Genomic DNA, 22,208 nt, shown 5'->3' on the forward strand with positions numbered 1-22,208 from the left:
TACAAATTGGGCGATTGTAGGTTCGAATACGACTGGGCACGACAGCAAGGGGTTTTGGCTTTCGCAAACCTCTGAAGTTTTGTTGTGAAGCTGAGATAAGAATTCAATTCTAAATAAGCAAGAGCAAAAATCCATCACATAATTGTCCCTGATGATATCATATTCAATATCCCAGGGTCATAACAGAGGTGGAAGCTGGATTAGTCCCACATGCTGCTCATGCACAATTTTCCAATCCCAGCCATCCAATTCCTGTGGCTGCATAAATGGCAAGGAAACGAAACGAATACCCAATCTTAGGTTTTAAACTTCGCAGAAATTCATTAGGAAGCGGAATCAGAGGAGAATAAAGGCTGACCTGACCGATGGAGCAGGGATTATCCAGGCATCTGCCCCTTCTGTCAGAGCTAGAACATTGACTCTGATGGCATAGGGGCGATTAATTGATCCGAGACTTTGCAAGGAATCTTGTCACAGATGCTGTGCGTTTGCTGTTGCCCTTGTCAGGAACAATAAAGTTCTCATTCACTGGCAGGGAATCGAAGCCGGGACGCGGTGGTAAAGGTGCAAAATCCGAGCCAATAGACCACCAAGGATGCCTGTAGAACGAGGATGTACTGGTGGGTCGTCAGCCATCAATCACCCCTCCGTGCTCGTGTCAGAAACAACCGCTTGCCGATCCTCATCCCATTTTCCAGCACTTTTTTTGGCCTTCACATCACAAGTTCACATCTGAATACGTTTGTAGGTCATGTAGTTTCCTGCCCCTGCGAACCCTGACAGTGATTTCCCGATTCAACCACCCGATCGTTGATAAATGTTTTGTTTATATCTACTGTATGTCAGAATCAAAATACGTTCAGGATTTTGAGTGGGAATTGAGCTCGGACTGCGGTGCTGTTGCATCGTTTCTTAATGACAGTTTTTGGCTTGATTTCACTGGAGATAAGTTTCTCCTCCAAAATGATTGCGTCATCGTGGGTAATCGGCAAGGAAACAAGCACATCATTCCATTTTTCCAACCCTACACTGTAGTCCTGTATGCTCTGACATTCCCAAATTTCATGTTAATGATGCTGTCTCCCACCATTTCAAACTAAACTATATAAAAAATGGGGTGAAGTTTGAGATGGGTAATGTTTGTTAACGTTACCTTGAGGAATTGAACCTCATTTTGACTTACATATCTAAACATGAAAACCAATTCACCAGATAGTGACAGATGTAAGGTGAGAGACGCGCCCCCAGAAATAGGATTTCACCCACTTGGCTTATGTTGTCCCATGTCAGATGTCAACACCAGACTCAGTTTACCGTAGTGAAAGGAAGTAAGTAGTCACTCCCTGTTCGTGCAAATCCCACATTAATTCCCTGTAACTCTGCAGTTTATGAGGCCTCACCTGGCTCTTCCTGCCTCACTGGAATATTGCTTACGTCAGCATCTTACTATCCTTCCGAATGGTCTTCGTCAGGTTCCTGAAAATTCATAGAGGAATGGGGTATTTCATGTGCATTTTTACTTTACAGGGCCAACGGTCTAACCACTGAGCTACAGAGCCAGTGAACTTGTCATGTGAGAGAGAAGGTCCCATGCATTAGAAACTGCAAACTAATAGATGAACTGATAGCCTGTGTAACACAACCCAGACAGAGCCGAAGGGAGCATGTTCGAAAAGATAGCAGGATGTCGAGCGTGATATAAACAGAGTTCTTCCATGGTAGCCGGTCATTAGGGTTCAGGAATTCCAATGTCATGGTCTGTTAATTGTTAACAATTATGGTAATTACTAGGAAATGCTGACTGATCTTTAGAAGCAGAATTATGCGTGAAACAGTCAGAATCACTTCCCTCCATGTCACAGATCCACGTCCGTAATGTCAGCTGCTATTGCCAGACGTGCATTCGGCTCAAAACAAGAACAGAGGAGGCCAACGGAATAAGGAAGGCCGATGGTGGTTTGTTGGAAGCGACTATAGGCTAACTGGAGCCAGGATCAATGTGTGCCCTGAAAGTTATTTTTCCTGTTTATCCCGGTGTAGTGACCACTCCGGATCAATCGCCCAATTGACTCATTGTGTGTTGATCTTTGCATGCCTCACATCGGTTCAGTGTCCCAAGTGGATCCACACATTTTTAATTTGGCGAAATTTACTCTTCTTTACAGATCATCTTTGCAGATTTTTATTAACAGAGCTAATTTTAGAAGTAGAAAGAGACCATTCAACCCAAGTCTGTTCCATCATGGAATGAGCTCAAGTCTGATTTGGTAATTCCGAACTGCATAACTAGCCTTTCTTCATCACTCTTCATACCTTTATTGATAACAACGTTTCTCTCTTAGACTTGAATATACTTAATGAGCCAGACCCGACAGTCTATGCTGTACAGAATTCCACAGGCACATACAAAATTCAGAACAATAGTTAGTAAACTTGCCAAATTGGAAATAACAATCTATCCCACTGGATTGGGAGAATGCTGAAGTCATGGTGAGAGAGACTGTAACAGGTAAAACTAAAGAAAAGGGACGGAGTGGGTGTGGTTTCAACATTACGCCATTGTTCTGCCATTCTCAGATTCCAATCACTTAACCTGAACGATTAACATAATTTCTCACACAGCAGGCCACCCCCTCTCCCCACTATTGCATAACCACTGCCTCCTGCACATTTCACATCAGCACTGATGACGATGATTCCAAACTGGAAACACTGACGTCCATTCTCTGCATGGGTGCTTCCTGATCCGTTGTAATTTCCAGTTTTTTTTGTTATCAGTACAGATTCCAGCATGTGCAGTCATTTGCTGCGAAATTCTTCTTCATGTCTGTGTTAAACCTGCAAACCCCATTCTGATATGAGGCACTCTGGTCTCAGGCTGTCCAAGAAGGAAAGAAACTTTCTGCATGCAAGAATTTAAATCTTTCACGAACGTGTATGTTGAAGTAAGGAGTACTTTTTTGTTGCAGTACTGAGTCTGAGCAGGCCCAGTCAATGGATATCACCGCTTCCTTCATTTTATTTTATCTCTGCTGTAAAACGCTCATTGAGTCTTTCAGAGCTGAACCATTTGTTTTTTTTTAATGTCAGGAATTCATGTTCATTTTCACACTGTTTTCAAGAATGCTAAATCCGCATTACTGTCTGAGAATTAAACTCGGAATTAACAGTTCGAGTGCTGATTCCCAACAACTAGAGCACCAGAGAAGGCGCACTCAGTGCTTGCAACTTTACTTTTTAACACTGCTTGTGAATTTTCGTTCAGTTGCAAAATGAGAGACAATCAATGAATTTTAAAACCAATGGCACAGTCCCTTCGTCCCATTAAAACAATGACAGTCGTCATACATGCTACTTCTTAACCAAGATTCCAAAACTTGACATTATGTGTTCAAACGCGTTTTAAATGTTCATTAAAATAATAATTCCATGTCTTGAAGGCTGCAGCACAACAAAAAAACAGCTCATTTAACCAAAAACAGTGAGCGTTGTTGCTTGTTGGAACACGAACTCTCAGTATTCCTCCTTGAAGAAGTTTCCGAAAACCAAACACTTTCTCAGAGCCGATTACCTGTTTTCCTTATGTCACCAAAAGTGTGGGTTTAAATCCGTCAGTTTACTAGTAAAGACTCTCCTTTACAAATCCTCTGTTCATCTGCTGTGTGATTTCCCTCAGTGTCGATCACCACCAGTTCTCCCTCTGTCTAATAACAATCCAGAACGACTATTTCATATCAGTTCCAATTTAAACAATTACTTTAAATTACATACCAATAATTAAAACCCAATCGAAGGAGACTTAGAGTATTCAATATTTGTAGTTTAATGTTCAGTTTTAGAGTTACAGAATCAAATTTATATACTTTTGTTCAATAGTGGAATTTGAGTCGCTCTTTGTCACTTTTACATGAACAGATTATGAGACGAGTTGAGATTTTCTGTGTGTTTGGTTTCATTAGCAGAAAGGTTTACCACGTTGTCGTTACATAGAAAGAGATTGCATTCGGTTTGGTCTGCCCATGTTTCTAAAGGGCGACACAGGTGACACCGTAATTGAAATGAAGACAATGGCAGTCAAACTGCAGAATTACTTTGCATGTATCCGCACACCGGGTTGATTTCTCGTGACATAGAAGGGCATGCAATGACTGGGACAGGACTGCCCCCACCTTTCGACAATGAAAGTCCCAGCCTGTACTGTGGAAGTGCAACACTGATCGAGGACAACTGCTATTTCAGGAAATGCAGTCTAAAGCTGGAAACCGATAACACATATTTTTCGAAACACTACATTTTTGACACCTCAGACTTTGTTTTTCATTTAGTCAGCATGTTCGGCTGTTCACAAAAATATTTCTGCGTTGCTAGGGCTCATAACTTAAAATTAGTGCCAGACCATTTAAGATGCATGTTCAGAAGCACTTTCAACCACAAAAGGTTAAAGGCAGGAAAACGGATTTTGGCCTCCGATCAGCCATGGTTTCTTTAAATGTTGGAACGGCATCGAAGGGCTAAATGGTCTACTCCTGTAACAAATTTCCTCCAATCTTTACTATTTCCTTATCATATATCTCAAAGATTCCACTGAATTTTTAATGAGGAAGCATTAATGTCGTTGGCCTCTGCTGGTTAATTTAATTCAGTGAATGGCTTTTAAACAGCTACCTGGCCTTGATAAGAGATGTGATTGTAGTTTGTTAGTGTTGTACACTTGCCAATGTTAGGACAATAAGCGATGTTAAATACCAGGTCATACGTTTGACGCCCTCATTGCATAATGTTCCATTGAATATCTGTTTTCTGAGCTGAACATTGACTTTTCATTCCACTGTCAGTGTAAACACATTCGAAGCGAGTTTATCTGCTGTTCTGAATATTAATGCCTCAGTTGCTGGTACAAAGTGACAATTAGGCGTGAATGATAGGCACATTTGTCGATGAGGCTTAAAGTTGACTGAGCGGGGTCACTTCAAATTTGACCGCTTCTGCTCATGTCCTGACACCAATAAGTGACTCAATCACAGAATTAGAATGGCCAAATGTTACATGAATCAAAAGAAACTGATCCATATCAACGAACACTTAAGTGAGACGGATTGGATTCGTATCTAATCTGCCTCCCGGATGTGAGAATGGAGTGCACATGTGTGCGATCACAGGTGATCAGGGCAGAGAACAGACAAAATTAGGGATTTCAAGGAATAGTGAAGATCTATCCACTATTGTCAAAGAGGAGCTCACTACTTCTGCCATGTCCCTGTCCAACTAAAATTGAATCTTTGGAGGAAGAGAACATGAATGAGAATTAGGACTATGTGAAAAATCAAAGTGTTCCCATGAAAAATGGAAATATGTTAACAGACAGCGGTCATAGGTTTTACTGTGAGACCTGAGAGGAGGAAAGTGAGAATGATAGTGACGGAACTCACCCGAAAGTAATATGAGTTTACTCCGATCTCTCCATCAGTAACATCCACGATCCTTACCCTAACTGAAAGAAGGATGCCCTGGATAACGGTGAGAAATTTCCTTATATTTGAATCAATTCGTTGCCAAGTCAGGCTGGTCTTTGCAAACATCAAATAATCACAAAATTAGTTTCAGGAAAAACAAACAAATTTTGGAAACAAGTGAATTTATGGCAGCGTAATCTTTCCACAGACTGTTCACTGGAATACCCAACTCAGTTTCTATGTACCATTGCTATTTTTTCCCAGTAGGCTGTCACGGTGGTTTGCACTGCTGCATCACAACGCCAAGGATCTGGGTTCAACCTCGGCCTTGGGTGAAAGTCTGTGTGCACCTTTCACAATCCCCACTTGTGTGTGCGTATTTCCTCCTACAGATCAAACATGTGCTGGTGAAGTGGATTGCCCACAGTATATTGGCTGGTCATGGGAAGTGCACTGTTGGAGGGTAGATGAGTGACTCTCGTATGGATGGTGTGCAGTAAGTTGTTGTGGACATGTTAAGCCGAATTGCTTATTTACCCATATCGGGAATCTATAATGATAATGTTTGTAATCTTGTCAGATGAACACATTGAGAGGTAGCGTTCAGTTGCTGATGTACCACATGGCTCTTTCAAATCTCAGCATAGTGTCTTGTTTAATTTTCTTATCAGCAAATACTCTCTTTCTCATCAATTAGAAAAAATGCACAAAATTCTGCTCTGCCAAATATAGAACAGGAATTTTGCCAAGGAAAACCAGTTCGTGTTAAACATTTTTCCTTTGTTATCTCCAAAGTTATAAATCTTTTTCCCGCATTCTTCCTCGTGCTTCGACAAAATGGAAATTCTGGTAGGGATAATTTGTTTATGAGGCTTTTTTATAAAAAAAAAATGCATCTGTAAACAGTGATGTGCTTGATAATTCAATTTAGTCAATGAATATCTCAAATAATTCATCACAGCATAGTTGAGCAACCAGAGGGAATATGAAATATTAGTGCTATGTTCTTGACAGAAGGTGTGGAGATTTAATGAGTAATTTTGAATCACAGAATTGTTAAGGTACAGAGGAGGTCATTCAACCATTTTGGTGAACACGATTCTCTGAATGTGCTTTCTGATTTTCTGTCTGACTTCTCCCACTGTAATCCTGTATTTCTTTCCCTATAACATAATCGTTTAATGCACTTGACTGAAAGAATCCCAAACAACAGATCCATTAAAAAATCCACATCTGACTACTCGCTGTGTGAAGTTTATTTCTTACATCATATTTTCTTCTTTTGTAATTTTTTTGAATTCTCCACTCTTACTCTCAAAGCTTTTCCGAGTAGGAACAATTTCTCACTACCAATTCTGTACTGTACCACCATGGTTTTGAAAAAATGTTTTGAATTTCCTCTCCGCCCTGTCCAATTTAACGTCATGGCTGAAATGTTTCACTGCCGGAGACTGTTGGTTCAATGTGATTTCTCTCAACCTGCCAGTTTCCCTTCGTTCCTGTTCTCCCGCTTATACTCAATTGCATCTGGAATCCATCTCGTGAGCGATGTTGCTTTCTGCTTCACTTCATGCTGATTAATTAACTCTAATAAACACTGGGAAGATTTAAGACAGTGTTTCTAAACTTCAAGACTGTCCACAGTCCCTCTCCCTTGTACCTCTCCGAGATTCTGCTCGGGATGTTCACGCTGGGCCTGTTACGTAAGAAACTATGCAGCTGACGCTAAGTCAAAGTAATAAACACTCTTATTTGGACTTTCAGGCGAACATTGGGTATTTCTGACACTCCCAATGTTAACAAGCCTCCGGTCCCAGCCAGGATGGCTCCAGCCCGTGGTTTGTGTCTGCACCAACACTTCACACAATACTGTACAAGTACGCAAAACAGGTGATTGACAGCGACGCCTGTGCCATATGAGTCGGGGGCGGAAAGATTAATCTACCAAACGCAGAGTGAACGAAGATGAGCGTAGTGCCAGCGCAGTCAGGTTAGGGAGAAATTCACTCTGTCCTCACTATTAACAAGCCAGACTGGAAATGAGCTACTTATCTCAAAGGTTGTCTTGGTCATGGGGCAGACGGAGGCGTCCAGCACAATCCGTGCACAAGGTAAAACTGAACCATTGTTAATAATCTCGAGGCAGAAGTGTGAAATCATGGAGACCCTGGACGATTCTTTATCAGTTCCCCCATCCCAAATATCCCCAGCATTGTTCTATCGGAATAGCAGGCGGACATTTGGGCCTTCAAGCCTGTCTTTCCCTTCGGTATAATGATTGATGGTCATCATACTCAATGCCCTGCTCCAGCTTTCACAACAGCGTATTGTAACCACGACATTCATATTGATACAGGTTTCTAAAAAATGCCCAGTTGTGACAAGTCCACAAAAGCTGGACAAAAACCAACCCTTACACCTGTCAATCAATGCTGAACCATCAGCAAAGTGATGGAAGGGAGTAATGACTGTGCTTTCAGGTTGTACTCAGTCAAACATAAGCAGCTCTCTGATACTGCGTATTCCGTTAGAGTCACTTAGCTTTTGTCTTCATTACATAATTAGTCCAAAATGGATAAAATACTGCACTCACAAGGCAAGGTGAGACTGACTGCCCTTGAAATTAAGGGTGCGTCTGAATGACTAAGGCATTGAAGAGCTTTTGTCAACCTGGAGTCAATTGGAATAAAAGGAAACCATTGTTACAATGAGGACGTGGAATCCCTCGGTAATTAATAGCAAACAGTCGAAAAGCCTCTCCTCACCTCATAATCTATTCAAACGAAATCCGGAAATTCTAATTTCCAATACTTAAGTAAAAATAACTTTTTATTTCACGCTATTGCGTATACTAAACAAAACAATAAACAAATTAAACATTCTTTCCTTTAACTGAACGCAATCTATAAACATGCTATTTCTATAACACAGTTGTTAAACATTACATCAACTTCATCTCAAGTCGACACAGTTTGCATGTGCTCCGCTGTTTCCAACTTCTATCTGCTCATTTCAATTGTTTCAACTTCTTTCATTTATACAGAGTATGTTTTGCAGAAAAAGGTACCTTTTGATATAGAGTGCTTTCTAATTTCTGAGAGAGGGAAGTGTTAGATGGGCAGGTAGCTCTACAGCAATAGCTCTCATTCTAGTTTTCAAAATATTGGTTTTATATATACTCCAATGACACATTAAATTTTAAAACTTGATTAGATTCCAGATGCCAAAGCAAACCAAAAATGAAATTTCATTAGCTTCTGGGACCCTGGGCATAATTTCATGTAACTGGTTAAATGTGATTTGTTGTCGAAACAGCAAGAAAAATTCTGGTTTTCACCGAGAAGTGTTACCTGTATTTATTTTGGAACAGCCTGTCCCCCAGCCTTTTCATTCAGGGAGCAAAGCATGCACTCTTAATTTCCTTCAACATTCAGAAAATACACTATTTTAAAGTGATCATGTGTGCTTTCAACAATGTAACACACTCCACTTGATATAATCATCCAGCTCAAATGCTTGCAATTTCTGAATGTGAATCATCTCTAGCCCAGCACATCAGTGCAGAGGTTTCGCAAGTTATTGTCTCAGTCCTCATCGTTCTGAGCTGTTTCAATGACTATTGATCAATAATAAAAAAAAGTTGGTTATTTGACTCACAGAAACATGGAATCCTTGAAACGGGCCAATTTACCCAACATGTTCACACCTGCCTTCCAAACACCACTCAACACAGAATATTCTCCCTCCCTCCTACAGTAACACTGCATTTCCCATCGCGAAGTATCTAACCCAGACTTCCTTGGATAATTTTGCAATTGTAAGTCTACCTAACCTGCACATCTTTTGGCCGTGGAATGGAAACCATACAAACATGGGGAGATTGTGCAAACACCACACAGAATATCACCCAAGGCTGCAATTGAAGCAAGGTCCCTGGCCCTGTGACAAAACAGTGGTGAATATTGCGCCAACATGCCACACCTGACTGCATATTGTTTAGCACCATTTGCACAAGCAATTCCTGTCCGGACAATGTGGAGAAAAGCAGGCACTTCTCTGATGTTTGAAGAATTTATTTTGAATGAATTAGCTGCCGTAGAACAGGAGGAACAAGGAACACATTTCGTTTCTGCTGGAATGTATTAACTTCATTGGAAGGAAGACACAAACGGCATCATTCAGTCATCAATTAAGAAACAGTTAAACTCCTTGGTCCAGATTCACAGTAAACTGGAATTCAAACCAAAACGTCTAGTTGAGACTTTGGCACACGATGATGCACAGTAAAAACCAGGCACTTCCTTCACTTATGAACTTGCTGTTGTTACAGTAGTTTGGATTTCACATCAAATCTCTTCCCACACCAGTGCAGAGGAACAGCCTCTCCTCACAGTGAGATGGCGGGTGCACAGTGAGTCAAATTGACCACTTGAATCCAGGCCCATTTTGAGAGCAACTGACGGTTTCTCATTCGTGTCAACACGTTGATGGGTTAACAGATCGTCAGAGATTTTAAGGCGCTTCCCACATTAACGGCATTTAAAAAAAATCTTTCCTATGTGTGGACTTGCTGTTGTTCCAACAGTGTGATGGACTTAGTGACTTCTATCCCACACTCGAAACAGACGAATGGCCTCTACCTCGTCTGACTGCGCTTATGTTCTGGCAAGGCAGATTATCTGTTGTATCCCTGTCCACACGGACAAGACACAGTTTCTCCATACTGAGAATTATGCTTTTCCGTTCCATGATCAAAAGCGAATCATATTCAGACAACAATCAATTGACACTGAATCATCAGATACTGAAATGATATTTGGCTTTAAGCCTTTGCATTGTGAATATTCTTCTTCCAATGCCCGGGAAATTTATTGATAAAGGAAATAACGACGTATTTTGACGTCCAGAAAAAAAAGACAATAAGCTGCAAGAGCAGAAGTCGGCAATTCCACCTGTAAAATCTGCTCTCAATATTCAGTGAGATTACGGCTGATCTGATAATCCACAGATTCAGTTTCCTGCAATATCAGCTATCCTTCGAATCCCTTGCTAACTAAAATCTGTTTCTCACAGAGTTCAAATGAATTTCTTGTCGGGACTTCAATAAGATGCAGACCAGGAAGGCAAAGTTGGGATATGAAATGATCAAATCTGCCAGGGCTGAAGATAAGCCGAAGAGGGTCTACAAGTACATGACTGGCAAGAGAACAAATGGAGAAATTGTACCATAAAGATTTAAGAGCGTTTGATCTCAGCAGATGGAAGAGACATTAAGCGAATTCTTCACGTCGGTTCTTACTGTGGAGAAAGCAAGACCTAATGTTCACTCTCCATGTATGAAGAGGACGATTCCTTGTCTTAAACTATATGACCAAGCATCAAAGAAATTGACATTAGGTGATATTTCTAGCGGCTCGTTTGCATTCGACGCTTTGTTTCCTTCATAGTACAGGAAAATAATTGCTGAAGGTCTCAGAAAATGTAAAAGGTGGATAAATTTCCAGAGCTTGGACTAGTGTATTGTGATGAAGATGTTGTGAAGAAAAGAGTTGAAAACTTGTAAGGCACAGCACAACCTGTTCTGAACAAAGGAACAATGTGACATTTGTTCGAAATAGCCAGCAGAGCTGGATCGCCATCTGGTTAAATTATTAATCAAGATCCCAAAACAAAATCAGGTTGAAACTTAGAATGTTGATAATTTTAAAGCCCATGAAATAATCTGAAGCTTTGGTGTATACAACAGGACATTTTGAACAGCTAGTGAGAGGACTGTGTCTGAAACTTCCAGCTCAAGAGATCTCACAAATGTACAAACTGGCGAATGTGTTTGCATGGCAGAACATCGATGACAATCTGGAGAAAAACGACACAGATTAATCCACAAAAGGAGACATGGCAATGCTGAATGGTTTTGAGCTGTGATTTTTTTAAAAAAATCATCATTGGGAAATTTTCAAATTGGAATACTATTGTGGAGTGGAAGATAAACGATGGTTTTCAGAGAAAGTAGTTGTAAATAGTTTTTAGTTTTCATATTCTCTGTTTGACGTAGAGAATAAAGTTGTGAATTTTCCCTTTAAATCTTGATCTTTGAGATACGCCTAGCCTCTCGGATTTACACAGATTACAGCACGGGGTAAATATTGTTTTCTGTGTTGCTGGTTTCAATTAGCATAGAGGTTTACCCTGTGTCGGAACTGAATCCAAAAGCATTGTGTGAAGTAAGCGTGGAAATTGCAGGCCTCCTTGCTGAAATAATTGAGTCACATCTAAATATGGGTGAGATTCCAAATGATTGGTCAGTGACGAACGTTGTTGAAGAACGAGAAAGGGAAAAGACTTGGATCTACAGACTTGTGAGTTTGAAATTGGTGTTTCACAGGTGGTTTTGGAAGAGATCATTTGCAGAGGCCAAAAAATATAGGGGGTCATCAGCATGGATTCGTGAGGTGGAAACTGTGTCTCATAAATTTGTTTGAGTTTTTGATCAAGTACACTAGAGGACTGATGAGGCAACAACAATAGACATTGCTTATCTTCGGCTTTAAGAAAGTGTTTGACAAGATTCCGCATGGAAGACTAATGAGTAAAGTTACATCACGTGGGGTTCACAATTAGCCTGCCAATTTGATACGAAATTCAGTCAACAACAAGAGAAAGGATGAGATCTTGGTGGGTTGATTGTCAGACTGGAGGCTTGTGATCAGCAGTGTTCCACAGGGATCCGTGCTGGCTCCTTTGTTTGTGACTTAAGTAAATGTTTTAGATGACAATATGAACGGCAGGGATCGTCAGTTTGCGGTTGACAGCAAACGTTGCAGTATGCATATAATGAGATGAGAGCAGAAAGTTTTGTGTGTACATTGAGAACATTAGACAGGCGTTTGGACAAATACATGGACAGCAAACGATTAGAATGATATGGGCCAAATGCAGGGACATGCGATAAATGTGGACCGGCATAATGATCAGTATGAACCAGTTTGAGCCAAACGGCCTGTTTCTGTGCTGAAGGACACTATAACTCTCCATGGTGGCACAGTAGACAGAGAAGAAAGTCATCTCAGGTTACCTAAGATTAAAAGAGACATTGATCATTCAGGTATATGATCAAAGAAATGACAGAGACAGTGTAATTTTGATAAATGTAAGGTGCTCATGTAGCACTTGTACAATTACAAGTACTGCCTTTAATAGTGCGACGTAATAGACACGTGAATAGGTCACGGAATGGAATTTGAAAGTCGTGTCACATATCGACAGATCTGTTAATAATGCTGTGAGAATGCTTTCATTCGTGGCACAGTTTTTTTTTGTGTTGGAGTTGGGACGTCATGCTGAACTTCTACAGGACGTTGGTGGGGCCTCTTCTGGAATACTGCGTCAAGTTCTGGTAGCTCTGTTAGACGAAGAAGAATAGTAAGCTGGAGAGAGTTCAGAAGAGATTCACCAGGAATTTCCAAGAATTGAAGGGATTGAGGTGTAAGGGAAGGCCGGATAGGCTGCAACTTCTTTTGAATGAGCTTAGGAGGTTGAAGTTTATCCTAAAAAAGCTTTGAAAATCCTGAGGGATACAGATTAGCTCAAGTGCAACTGTGCTTTCCTTTTTGGGGGATTTCAGGACAACTGGACATATTTTTAATGTGAGAGGAGAAAGGGTATAATAAGACACGAGGTGCACTTTGTTTTACTTTACGTGGTATGTTACCTGTGCAATGTTCCAGAGGAAGTAGTGAATGTGGATAAAACTGCAACTTTTAAAAGACATTCGGATAAGTGCATGAATATGAAATGTTACGAGAGATATGGGCCCAGAACACGCAGTTGGTACTACGTTAGGTTCCGTAAACGGTAGCATGGACTGGTTGGAACAGCGGTCTGTTTCAGTGATGTTTGAGTCAATGACTCGATGCGATTGACATTTTCAGAATGATGAGAGGCCTGCATAGAGCCAATGTGGAGAATATGTTTCTTCCAATATGACACACCAGAACCCGACGGCATGGTGTCAAATTGAAGCGATAACAAATTGGAAATGAGAGGAGGCGGAAAATCTTCAGTCAGAGAGTGTTGATTCTGTGGAGATAGTTGACATAGATGGCTGTGGGCGCCAAGTCAGTGGGCAAATGTGTGGCATTGTGTCTCGTTGGCTAGGACGGCTGCCGAATAGCTTCAGGGTTCAAGGTTCGACACTGCTTGTGTGGCGTTTGCACGTTCTCCCCGTGTCTCTGTAGGTTTTCTACGGGTGCTGCGGTTTTCTCCTACAGATCAGAATGGGAAATTTATTGAATGGATGGCTGGTTTGTGATGCAGAGTGACAGCAATAGCACGTGCTGAATCCCTGCACCGGTTGAGGCTGCCATGAAAGTTCCAGTTTCTGAACATTACACCTGGCCTCAAGATGGTAACAATCAGTTTAAAGCACCATTAGTCATCTCTCTCTCTCTTGCTCGTGAGTTTGCGGTCTTATGATCTTCTGGGACAACTAGAAGTTTTGTATAAACATTTCTGTTTTGTATTGAGAAAGGAATTGCTGGGAATCGAACTGAGTGAAGCACATTGTGTGAGAGTGATGCACTCTGAATGGTGTACAGTGAAAAAGATGTTTCTGACACTGTGGGTTAAAATCTAAATGGACAAAATTATCATGACATGAGGCACAATAATTTAGGAAGATCACATAAAACAATGAAAAAAATGGAAACGCCCTTGGAGGAACTGTGACTATTGTTCCTTTCTGTCAGGCACAACATAAAATGGGAAATGTGACCCTGCCATGGGTCACAAAGAATATGAGGGATATAAGTGAATCCAAATAAGAGGCGTACCAACTGGCTAAAAAGAGCAGCATACAAGTTAACTGGAAGCTGTTCAGACTGCAGCAAAAGAAGACTAAAGGATTACTGAAGATGGAAAAATAAACATTGAAGGTGAGCTTTAGCTTAATAGGCAAACTAATTTTCAATGCTTCCAAAAGTATATGAAGAGCAAAAAATGTCATTAAAACAAATTACAGTCAAGCAGGCGAAGTCATAATGTGGAATGAGGAGATGTCACAAGAATTAATTATATATATGGTTATGTCAGCACAAACGATGACAAAATGATATCACTAACATGATCGGGAAGAGATAAGAGGGAGTAACTGAAGGAAACCCGTAATGGCAGGAAAGTGATCTCTGGGAAATTGGTGGCATTTACAGTGAAAAAATCACGTTACCTGTTAATTGGTAACCGAATACACCAACTGTTTAAGGAGTTTAAAGTGAAGACTGCTGATGCTGGATATTGAAGTCAAGAGTGTGGCATCACATGGCAAAATCGAGATTGGCGCAAGCTTCCCCACTCAAAAGCTCAATCACTGCCCACCAACAACCTACCCACCCATAACTGCGCTTTCCCCTGCCACCACAGGAATTGGAAATCCTGCGCCCATACCTCCCAATCTCCTATGACCAAGGCCCAAAAGAAGCCTTCTAGGTTCCTCAGAGATTTACCTGCATTTCCACACGTGATTTATTGTATTCGTTGCTCCCAATACGGTCTCCTCTACATTGTGGAGACAGACCACCTGCGTTCAGAACGCTTCAGAGAACATTTGTGCGACGCCCACTCCAACCAATCGCACCACCGTGTGGCCGAACACTTAAACAACCCGCTCCCATTCGTCCAAGGATATGAAGCTTCTGGAGCACCCCCATTGCCAAGTCCTAACCCCCGAACAGCTGTCGGGAGAACTCCTCATCTTCCACCTTAGGATTATCCAACCTCTCGTGATTAATGTGAATTTCAACAATTTCCTCATTACCCCTCCGCCCCCCATCTTATCCCGAATCCCTCATGACCTGTCCTACAATGTCGAACTTCCTTCTCACCTATCCACTCCACCATCCTCTCAGACCTGTCCCATCATTCCCACCTACATCTTCATATTGCACTCTCAGCTCCTATACCCCCGAACCAGAACCTTTCAAATATCTTACCACTGTCTTGGCTCACCAGACTCATTCCTGGTGAAGGCGTTTCGCTCAAAACGTCAATTCTCCTGCTTCTCGGATTCTGCCTGACCAGATGTACTTTTGCAGCACCACACTCGACAGCAATGATTTAACTCAATAACCTTTGATTTCAGCCCCATGCACACCAAAGATAGATTCACAAAGAGTGAAGCGAAAACGTAAACTAAAAACAAGTCAATCTGATCCAAGGATAACAGCCTTGAACGGGGCGTGTTAGTGCAAAGGAGCCTGGGGCTCTCTGTGGCTTCAATCACGGCCCGTTAAGTCATTTGTTTGGAGCTAGAGTCCTGCTCAGACCAGTCATGAAACCTATAAATGTCCATACGCTGCCCTCCCTTCAAACTTCACTCGCCACCTGTGACGGGAGAGACCAACATTTCTGTCTGGACAGAAATTGTGCTGCGCATGCTCATTATTTACATTGTTTTCCTGCTTTTGCAAGCTGCCCAATGGCATGGTGATGTGGCACAGTCAACAGTAAGCAAAAGGCGGGGCTAGTGATACTGGGACGGAGAAGGGTCGCTAACTAAACAGGAATTAAGGGCAGGATCGAGCCTCACTCTCCGTGAGTGTGTGTGAGGGCGCGAGGGAGATTTTAGGCTCGCTGGGTCAATGATCATTGTTGCTTTGTCACAGCGCTGAGGATTCAATTTCAGCTTCTGGTAACTGTCTGTGTGGAGTTTACAGCTTCGCTCTGTGCTGCATGGATTTTTCTTCAGGGTGCTCCAGGATCCTCGGACAGTCCAAAGATGTGCAGGGTAGGTGAATTGGCTAAGTTAAATTGTCCTTAGTGTTCAGGTTTATGTAGGTTAGATGCATTAGTCTGAGGTAAATCGAGAATATTAGGATATAAGGATTGCTCTGGCTGGTTTGTGTTTGGGAACAAAGGGCTTGTTTGCATACTGCTGGGATTCTTTAAGATGGAATTGTCACATATTCTTCGGTACAGGCTATGATAGACAAGTGGGCAATGTCCCAACACACAGCAGCATGTTTGGAACAATGTGTCCATAACCAAATCTTTGTTGCAGAAGTTGGAGAAGAAACAAATGCTTTCTCAATAAAAAAAGTTGAAGAAAGAAATAGATTTGAAGCAAAACGCAGACATTCCAGTCTATTTTTAAACCATCGACATAAAAATTGTACACGTTGGGCTTTCCGCAAAGTTTTTCGAACTTCCCCGCCATGAAAATGCGTTCCCACGTTGGGCAAAGATGTGCCTGTTTTCTACCAGCTGACCTCACTGCAGACTGCTGCTGCTGAACCTCAATGGTTAATCTATACCTCAGCACTTCAGTCATCCTTCGCTGTCGATAGCACCATCCGGGCACATACTCAGCCGATTCTGTTGCCATGCTCCCTTACCACGTCAGCTACCTCTCTGCAGAATCCAACTGTAGACATTAATGAAGCCGTGATTTTGTCGACCGTGAGCACCCATCTCGTGGCCGACTGCGAAATTCCTACCGTCACGGACATTGCCACCTCCATGACCAAGTTCCAAAGGCAAACTCGTATTCTCACCACATCTAACGCACCCAGAAAACCGAGATAACTTTTAAAATGACGTAATTATATTCAAATCTCTTAGTAACATCCTCACTACCTCAGGCTTTAAAGTCCTCCAGCCCTCACAGGGGCAATTAGGGCTTGCCAAGAAATGCCAACACAGTCAACGATGCCTATATCCAAAGAATGATTGTTTTTTTTTAAAAAATACCCTTCATGACATTTGCATTACCTCTAAACCATTCATCGAAGGATTCTCGCTTTTAACTTTTCCACAGGTTCACAAAGGCAGCCGACATGCTATTGCGGCCAAGGCTATAATCTGTGTAGCTTCTTCACTAAGCTCCCTCTCTTCATCTCAGATTTTCACTTTAAAATATCTTTTAAAAACGAATTTGAACATTATACGTTTTGTTGCCTACATTATAACTCGTTCTATTTCTGGGGTTAAAAAGTTGGTTTGTAACAATATATTTATATAATTAAATTCTCATTGAATTTGCATTTTTCACATTATTTATTTTTACGTGAAAATGTTCTTTGAAGTGATGATTCTGTTCATTCGAACTGCCGCTGTCTGACATCTCTCCGAGTCCTGTTGTGAATATGTTCCTTCGTCTCATTTCAAAAATGCATTGCTCACTCGAACACTTACTTCTGCATGGACACCGTTCAGTCTGAAATGCTATCACTGTTGATGGGTGGACTTACCCCAGTCTCACCGAAACATTTGAACATTCAAACCATTTGGATCAGTCAGACACCGTGGTAGGGAGATCAATCCTCAAGTAGCACTTTAAATGACATTGACCAGACAGTGTTGGAGCATCATTTTCAGGAAAGGAATTCAGAGCAGTAGCGAGGAAAATGGACATTTTTATTTTGGAAAATAGCAATTCCCGTGGCTTTCTGTGACATTTATGTAATTTGTTCCTTCAGCTGCAGATGTTTATTCAGAGTTCCGCAATTCACAGTATAGCAGCAATTTGACAGCACAGAAGTGAATTATGGGGATAGTGCCTGTTCTGAAGAGCTTCAGTTATGAGGAGAGATGAGACACCTTGGTGTTATTCTTTTTCTCAGAGAGAGGAAGATTATGAGGAGACATGATTAAGAAGTACAAAATATTGAGGGGCATGGAAACGGTATACGGAAAGAAACGCTTTCCATTGGTGGAGGGTTTCAATCAACAGGGTACCATAAATTTCAGATAAGAGGCAAAAAGGTTTGAGGTAATGTGCGGATAAATTTAAACAGCCAGCGAGTTTTTGAATCTGGAACTCAATTTCTGCATGGGCGGGGGAGGCAGAAATCCTCATAACGTTGAGGTGTGAGTATTTGAAGATAAGGCACTTCGGGCCAAATGATGGAAAATGGAACGAGGATAGCCAAGCAGATGTTTTTGACAAGATCATGCACAATGAACTTGAGACAGGCGCCCTACCTGATGCTGAAAAATGTGTTGCTGGAAAAGCGAAGCAGGTCAGGCAGTATCCAAGGAGCAGGAGAATCGATGTTTCGGGCATAAGTCCTTCTTCAGGAATCTGGTGTCCTACCTGATGTCCTCGTTTCTTTGGTGGTGACTGTCCTCGTCTATTCCGCGGGAGTCGGTGTTTCAATTCTCTGCCGTTGATGTCCCTCTTGGAGCTTCAACGTTTCTGGAAAGTGTTGGCCCCCTGGTATCGGGTGAAGTTATGATGGGTGCGTTCGGCCGATCTGGGAAGTTGGCTTGCAGCATTTTCCACCAGTTGGTTGGATCAGAACAATAGATTTATGTAAGTTAATTGACATTGTTTTTGACACGCATCACAATCACTTTACACTCACTTCAATTTCTCCTAACTGAATGGCCTTATGGGAGCTACTAAGCGAAGAAAATTGCCAGCAGCACATAGTTAGGAAACGTTAAAAAAACTAATTCAGAGAGTTAATAGAAGTAAGAATAATAAAAAATACAACCAAGACAATACTGACATTCTTGGAGAAAGAGGTAATTAAACCATTACAGAAACTTCATTCAGGAGAAAAGTATCAAAGAGATCAATGCATGAACATTGCTTCAGTTGGCACTAAAGGGTCACATCCGCCAAAGAGAAATGTAAAACATTTTTCGGATAAGAAAGCACAGCACTAGACATGAGTAGATGATCAGTAAAAAATACTGAAGTAAATTATTGATTTCACCTTGATAATGAAATGCTAGACCCGGCAGGTGGAACAAAATCAGAAGCACTGTGGTCAGAGCAAACGCTCACAGTTGAGGAAATATACAGGAATCAGGGTGATGTTACTGAGCAATTACCTGTGTATGATGTCATCACCCACATGAACACACAGCATTTGGGTTTGCGCAAACAGGTTATCTCGACAAAGAATGTGAGTGTCTTGGAGAAATCGAAAAGGAGATTTATCAGAACAGTCAAAGAAATGCGGAATATTACATCTAAGTTCAGGGTGGAGAAGTTGAAGTTTTTCTACACAGATCAAAAAAGATTGAGGTGTGATTTGTTCAAGGTACCGAGGTTTTAATACGTTTAGGAAGTTAGAGGAAGAGAAGCTGTCCAATTTTCGTGGGAAACAAATTTATGATATTATGCAAGAATTACTGGGAGTTAGAAGGTAGAACTTCCATGTTGCTCTTGTCTTAGCGAATAAAGTGGCGAGATTTTATCTTGATACGTAATTTGGTTTCCGTGTTCGAATCTGTAACTCCTCTTCTGATACGGTGTAAAATAATTTTGCAAAGGCCATCTTAGTAAGTCCGGGACTGAAGTTTAGAGAAGAACAAATATTCATTTTTTTGGGGGGGAGTTTGTTGTGTTTACATTCTCCCCGCCTCACTCTGTGTAGAAGGACTTATAAGCTCCATTCCAGTCAGTCCAGGTGAGACATTCACAAAACCATCAAATATTATCACCCACATTGCTTGACTTCAATAGTCACCAATTTGTGACGCGGGAAGTTTCATTGGCAAAGAGAGCACGTTTCCCCATGAAGTTTCCTTTCACTCTTTGTCTGCCCATCCATTCAATTTGATCAGTCCTGTTGTGATAAATTTCACCTCTACTCTCCAGTTGTTCTTCCGTAATTCGAGGCAACCTCGTACCGAGTCGCAACATCATATTAGTTTTCGATTGTTTATGTTACATCAATGACAAGACCAGAACAAGCATGCAGGAAATTGAATAACACAAAAAAAAGGTTTTTAAGATACCCTTCCAGAAAATTAACCGACTGCAGAGTCAGAACATAAGAAATATCAGAGTGCAATGATGTTAAGTACATTTCACAATGCACAGACACTCCCAGACGAGCTCAGTCTTTGCAAAATGTCCATTTATAATTGTGACACTTCCCTGGGGTAGATCCTCCCTCATTCCACAAAACTGTATGCTGCCGAAAACTATTTCAGTTCAGATTAAAATGGCTCAGGATGCTTTCCATCAACCCAATGTTTCCTGCACCATTTCAATTGAAGTGTATCCAGATGAGGTTCGACCTCCCAGCCTCTGCTCCCAATGCTCCCTATTCCATGTCAACAAAAGTTGTTCCAGCCGAGTTTGGAGCTCCCAGCCTGGGCGTTTTACGCGCCTCTTTACATTCATAGAAGGACTGCATGTTCACGGACTTTGTCACTGGCGGATAGAGTAGAGATCCACGTGTTCTTTCCATTCCCAATTTCCGATCGCATCTTCCTCACTGCGCCACTAAATTTCTCTGATTCCAGACCTGGGAACCGATGTGATGTGAGTGTGCAACAGTAGTTACTACCTTGTCCCGCGGCACTGGTAAATTAATGATGTGAAACTTCGTTGTTACTGAAACCTACATTTGAACAATTTGTGTACTATCGCCTGTACATTTCATGTTTTCTAGAAATCTATCGAAATCAGACTTCAACATTCTCAATGATGGAATCTCCACAGCCACTGAGAACATCGAAGATGACAATTCAGTCCAATCTCAGTGAGTTATCCTCTTTTGCATGTAGTGATGTTCCTCGCCAATCTCAGCCATTGCATTTATTGCTTTTACTGTTGAGTTTTCCATGTGGTTATATAGTGTTTCGTCCACTGCATTGTGGCTGCAGCAACCTCCATGCAAATCCGATTATCATTAATGCGCATTTGTTCCATGTTGCTCCATATAACCTGTGCAAAACAACCGCAGAAAGAAAACAATCAATTCTAAAGGTGAAAAAACTCTACAGGATGATAATTTTATTGCTTCAAACTTTATCTGCACCCAATCTCGGAGATTTTTCTCCCTTTCACAATCACTATTCTTCCTTTCCATCCCTCCTCCCATGTCACTAGGGCATTGCACAAGCTAACATTCACTTTCACGTTGACACCGTTAAGTTAGTGCTGCGGCTGTCACTCTTGTAAGGTGAACGTGCCCCAATACCACCATGAGGAACTTTAAGCCACTTATTGCAATCCGATAATGTGGTTGGGTTATCAATCTTCATGTATAGTGTTTGATTTGCATGGACAAGAGTTCATTGGAGCACTGGGTTCTTGAAAACGACGTAGAACAGTATCGAAGGAAATAGTTTTTATTGGGAAAGACCAATGTTTGTGAATTCCCCACATTTATTTCAAGTCTGTATTCGTCTCTCGCTAGAGTATTATTTACAATTCTGACAATTCACATGAAAGAAGGGATATGACACTGTGGAAACGGTGCAGAAGTGATTTGCAAATATTTTGTCTGGATTGAAGAACTTCAGCTTTGAAAGAGTTCAGACAGACTGGCCTTGTTTTTGTGAGAGAGATTGAGAGATTGAGAGGAGATGGTATTGAGATTACGGAAATAATGAGGGGTATGGATTGGGTACACTTAACGAAAAATTTCTCCATGATGGAAGGATCAAACAAAAGATAGCCATAGATTTAAGATAAGTGTAATAAAAGTTCAAGTAGCTGAACATAAAAAAAAACTTTATCAGCCAGCGAGTGGTTGGAATCTGGACATCACTGTCTCTATGTGTCAGACGGCTGAAATTCTAAGAACCTTCAGACATATTTAATTTAATGTTTAAGGCATACAACGTTAAATGATGGGAAATAAGATGAGGATAATCAAGCAGGTTTTATTGACAAGAACATGCACAAGTAGCTTGCAGACTCAGTTCGCTCTGACATCCACCGTGTGGCGTTTAGGAACCTCACTTGTCACGCGGGAGGCCGGGGTTCATTTTCCCGCTGAGGCGGCTCTGACT

Source organism: Chiloscyllium plagiosum, unplaced genomic scaffold (genome assembly GCF_037043375.1).
Source record: "Chiloscyllium plagiosum isolate Xiang-an unplaced genomic scaffold, Cpla_swu_hap1 HiC_scaffold_45, whole genome shotgun sequence".
Lineage (NCBI taxonomy): Eukaryota > Metazoa > Chordata > Chondrichthyes > Orectolobiformes > Hemiscylliidae > Chiloscyllium > Chiloscyllium plagiosum.